General features: G+C 53.0%; 1 long non-coding RNA gene across 1 annotated transcript in view; it reads left to right on the top strand.

Annotated features, from left to right (window-relative positions):
* The first annotated feature begins 292 nt into the window (after positions 1 to 292).
* Positions 293 to 5,266, top strand: part of LOC142295753 (uncharacterized) — a 311,869-nt gene continuing 306,895 nt past the window's right edge. Inside the window, exon 1 of the long non-coding RNA XR_012751544.1 lies at positions 293 to 375. This is a non-coding gene — a long non-coding RNA (uncharacterized LOC142295753). The remainder of the gene's footprint in view (positions 376 to 5,266) is intronic.

The following is a 5,266-nucleotide window of genomic DNA, read 5'->3' as shown; positions in this document are numbered from 1 at the left end:
TGCGGCCTTAGCAACGTGACACAGAAACTACATACACATTCTAGAATACCCGATGCGCTAGGATCCGGCCACCATCTAGTTTATACATAGCTCCAATGGTTTAAACCAGTGGCGTATCTAGCGGGGGGAGGCAGAGGGTGTGGTGACCCCAGGCCCCATGCTCATAGGGGGCCCACTCGGAGCTAAAAAACTATTAACTGTATCAGTGACACTGCGCCTTTAAATACAGTGGGTTGGCCGCGTCACGTGGTTTAGGTCCTATCACACCGAGCACTGTGTGCATTGTATTCCCGGCTGTTCCTCCAGGACCTGTGCGGGGCTCAGTGCCCGCTGCCTGTGATTCGCTCCGGCTGCACACGGAGCTCCGGGCTGCTGGTAAGATGCAGAGAGGGTGTAAGATCGTGTGCACAGATTTACTGTGGTGACAGGGGGCAGTGTCCATTACTGTGCAGTGTGGGGGCCTGATAACGTATGTACTGAGGGAATGTGTGGGGGGGGGGACGGAGGCTGTATATTATAAGGACCTGATAACATGTATATAGCAAGGGCATAGCTGTGTGGGGGGAGGGGGGCTGTATTTTATAAGGGCCTGATAACATGTATGTAATGAGGGGATGTGTGTGTGTGGGGGAGGGAGCTATATATTATAAGGACCTGATAACATGTATGTACTGAGGGGATGTAAGTGTGTGGGGGAGGGGGCTGCATATTATAAGGGCCTGATAACATGTGTGTACTGAGAAAATAGGTGTGTGGGGGGGAGGGGGCTGCATATTATAAAGGCCTGATAATATGTATGTAATGAGGGGATGTGTGTATGGAGGGGAGGGGGAGCTGTATATTATAAGAGCCTGATAACATGTATGTACTGAGTGGATGTGTGTGTGGAGGGGAGGGGATTTGTATATTATAAGGGCCTGATAACATGTATGTACTGAGGGAGTGTGTGGGGGAGGGGGCTATATATTATAAGGTCCTGATAACATGTATGTGTGGCGCCCTGGACAAGCCTGGACGTCACAGGAACTACAACAACACACCCCACACCCCGGTTAGGCACATCAGTCACACACACAAATCCTTGTTGCCTCCCTCCAGGGGCTGATGTACACACCAGGTGGGGTGGAGCCAGGCGGTTGGCCCCATCCACCGAGGAGTTCACAGTCCTGGAGGCGGGAAAAGAAGGCAGAACAGTTTGAGAGTTCAGGGAAGTGGTAGTGGAGCAGACTGACCGTGTCCGGGTACGTGGCCCGGGCACAAACAACAAGGTTGGCGGACGGTGATGACCGTCTGCAGGCGAGGCCGATTGACGCACAACCGTAAGGACCAGGGACCGGCGGTGGCCCGCCAGTACCGGACCGGAGAGCGAAGAGAAGCCAGCACCATTCGGCAGGGCCTACGGACCCCGACCAGGCTTAAAGTCGCCGTTAAACCGGTCAAATCCATCAGCGACGGGAACCTCCGCGGTTTCCCAGCAGCAAAGACCCGACTGAAAGCAACCGCTCACCCGTGAAAGGAAATACAGCTACCGCCACAGCTAGAGTTCCCAGGACCAGCGCCTGCGGGCAAAAGGGGCTCCTCCGGCAAATATACCGCTGGGGAGCGGGTTACCGGTGGGAAGCCATCGGGGCCGAGAACACAACACCGGTGCAGGGAGAGACAGTTACCGCCAACCTACCGGGAGTGACCGCCGCAGCCGTCTGTGGGACTCGTCCATCCAACCGTTTGTTTTACCAGAGACTCTGTGTACGTTACTGGCTGAGTAAGTACCACCGTGCCGTCTGGCACTGCGCTGCCCTGCGACCCTGCACCTGGCCAAGCCCCGCAATCCACCCTACAGTCAACAACTCCGGGACTACCAAAATCCCCCTACCCACGGAGGGGAGAGAAACATCTCAGCTGCTCCCTGTCATCGCTCCCGGGATCCCCGTACAGAGCAGCGGTGGTGCCCCAACCTCACCACACACAGTGGGTGGTGTCACAAACCGACATCCCAAACCCCAACAGACCACCCCTTTCACTCACGGGAGAGGAGAGCCGCTAGAGTCCCCGGATCCGGCCCACCGCTCGAGCCACCGAGCAGCAGCAGCAGCCGGACCTAGGCCGCAAGCGCGGTCGAGCAGCGCACCCCCCGCCCGTGACATAAGGACCTGATAACATGTATGTACTGAGGGGATGTGAGTGTGTGGGGGAGGGGGCTGCATATTATAAGGACCTGATAACATGTGTGTACTGAGAAAATAGGTGTGTGTGGGGGGGAGGGGGGCTGCATATTATAAAGGCCTGATAACATGTATGTAATGAGGGGATGTGTGTGTGGGGGAGTGAGGCTGTATATTATAAGGGCCTGATAACATGTATGTACTGATGGGATGTGTGTATGGGGGGGAGGGGGAGCTGTATTTTATAAGAGCCTGATAACATGTATGTACTGAGGGGATGTGTGTGTGGAGGGGATTTGTATATTATAAGGGCCTGATAACATGTGTGTGGGGGAGGGGGCTATATATTATAAGGACCTGATAACATGTATGTACTGAGGGGATGTGAGTGTGGGGAAGGGGGGCTATATATTATAAGGGCCTGATAACATGTAGTGTGGGCCCATCATACTGTGTATAGGGAGCTGTCGGCCAATCATACTGTGTATAGGGGAGGTGTGGACTATCGTACTGTGTATAGGGGAGGTGTGGACTATCGTACTGTGTATAGGGGAGGTGTGGGCCAATCATACTGTCTATAGGGGAGGTGTGGGCTCATCATACTGTGTATAGGGGAGGTGTGGGCCAATCATACTGTGTATAGGGAGCTGTTGGCCAATCATACTGTGTATAGGGGAGCTGTGGGCTCATCATACTGTGTATAGGGGAGGTGTGGGCCAATCATACTGTCTATAGGGGAGGTGTGGGCTCATCATACTGTGTATAGGGGAGGTGTGGGCTCATCATACTGTGTATAGGGGAGGTGTGGGCCAATCATACTGTGTATAGGGGAGGTGTGGGCTCATCATACTGTGTATAGGGGAGGTGTGGGCTCATCATACTGTGTATAGAAGAGGTATGGGCTCATCATACTGTGTATAGGGGAGGTGTGGGCCCATCATACTGTGTATAGGAGAGCTGTGGGCCCATCATACTGTGTATAGGAGAGCTGTGGGCCCATCATACTGTGTATAGGAGAGCTGTGGGCCCATGATACTGTGTATAGGAGAGCTGTGGGCCCATCATACTGTGTATAGGGGAGGTGTGGGCTCATCATACTGTGTATAGGGGAGCTGTGGGCCAATCATACTGTGTATAGGAGAGCTGTGGGCCCATCATACTGTGTATAGGGGAGCTGTGGGCCCATCATACTGTGTATAGGAGAGCTGTGGGCCCATCATACTTTGTATAGGGGAGGTGTGGGCTCATCATACTGTGTATAGGGGAGGTGTGGGCCAATCATACTGTGTATAGAAGAGCTGTGGGCCCATCATACTGTGTATAGGGGAGGTGTGGGCTCATCATACTGTGTATAGGGGAGGTGTGGGCTCATCATACTGTCTATAGGGGAGGTGTGGGCCCATCATACTGTGTATAGGAGAGCTGTGGGCCAATCATACTGTGTATAGAAGAGCTGTGGGCTCATCATACTGTGTATAGGGGAGCTGTGGGCCCATCATACTGTGTATAGGGGAGCTGTGGGCTCATCATACTGTGTATAGGGGAGGTGTGGGCCCATCATACTGTGTATAGGAGAGCTGTGGGCCCATCATACTGTGTATAGGGGAGGTGTGGGCCAATCATACTGTGTATAGGGGAGGTGTGGGCCCATCATACTGTGTATAGGGGAGGTGTGGGCTCATCATACTGTGTATAGGGGAGCTGTGGGCCCATCATACTGTGTATAGGGGAGATATGTGCCCATCATACTGTGTATAGGGGAGCTATGGGCCCATCATACTGTGTATAGGGGAGGTGTGAGCCAATCATACTGTGTATAGAGGAGGTGTGGGCCCATCATACTGTGTATAGGGGAGGTGTGGGCTCATCATACTGTGTATAGGGGAGGTGTGGGCTCATCATACTGTGTATAGGGGAGCTGTGGGCCCATCATACTGTGTATAGGGGAGGTGAGGGCTCATCATACTGTGTATAGGGGAGGTGTGGGCTCATCATACTGTGTATAGGGGAGCTGTGGGCCCATCATACTGTGTATAGGGGAGGTGAGGGCTCATCATACTGTGTATAGGGGAGGTGAGGGCTCGTCATACTGTGTATAGGGAGCTGTGGGCCCATCATACTGTGTATAGGGGAGATATGTGCCCATCATACTCTGTATAGGGGAGCTGTGGGCCCATCATACTGTGTATAGGGGAGGTGTGGGCCCATCATACTGTGTATAGGGGAGCTGTGGGCCCATCATACTGTGTATAGGGGAGATATGTGCCCATCATACTGTGTATAGGGGAGCTATGGGCCCATCATACTGTGTATAGGGGAGGTGTGAGCCAATCATACTGTGTATAGAGGAGGTGTGGGCCCATCATACTGTGTATAGGGGAGGTGTGGGCTCATCATACTGTGTATAGGGGAGGTGTGGGCTCATCATACTGTGTATAGGGGAGCTGTGGGCCCATCATACTGTGTATAGGGGAGGTGAGGGCTCATCATACTGTGTATAGGGGAGGTGTGGGCTCATCATACTGTGTATAGGGGAGGTGAGGGCTCATCATACTGTGTATAGGGGAGCTGTGGGCCCATCATACTGTGTATAGGGGAGGTGAGGGCTCATCATACTGTGTATAGGGGAGGTGAGGGCTCGTCATACTGTGTATAGGGAGCTGTGGGCCCATCATACTGTGTATAGGGGAGATATGTGCCCATCATACTCTGTATAGGGGAGCTGTGGGCCCATCATACTGTGTATAGGGGAGGTGTGGGCCCATCATACTGTGTATAGGAGAGCTGTGGGCCCATCATACTGTGTATAGGGAGCTGTGGGCCCATCATACTGTGTATAGGGGAGATATGTGCCCATCATACTGTGTATAGGGGAGCTGTGGGCCCATCATACTGTGTATAGGGGAGCTGTGGGCCCATCATACTGTGTATAGGGGAGGTGTGGGCCCATCATACTGTGTATAGGGCCCATTATAATGTATATAGGGGAGTTATGGACTCATCATACCGTGCATAGTGGAGCTATGGGCCCATTACACTGTGTATAGAGAACTGTGGGGACATCCTACTCTGTATAGAGAGCTATGGGGACCATCATATTGTGT

Source organism: Anomaloglossus baeobatrachus, chromosome 3 (genome assembly GCF_048569485.1).
Source record: "Anomaloglossus baeobatrachus isolate aAnoBae1 chromosome 3, aAnoBae1.hap1, whole genome shotgun sequence".
NCBI classification, from domain to species: domain Eukaryota; kingdom Metazoa; phylum Chordata; class Amphibia; order Anura; family Aromobatidae; genus Anomaloglossus; species Anomaloglossus baeobatrachus.
The sequence above is the reverse complement of the archived record's forward strand: the minus strand, read 5'-3'. Positions and strand labels throughout refer to the sequence as shown.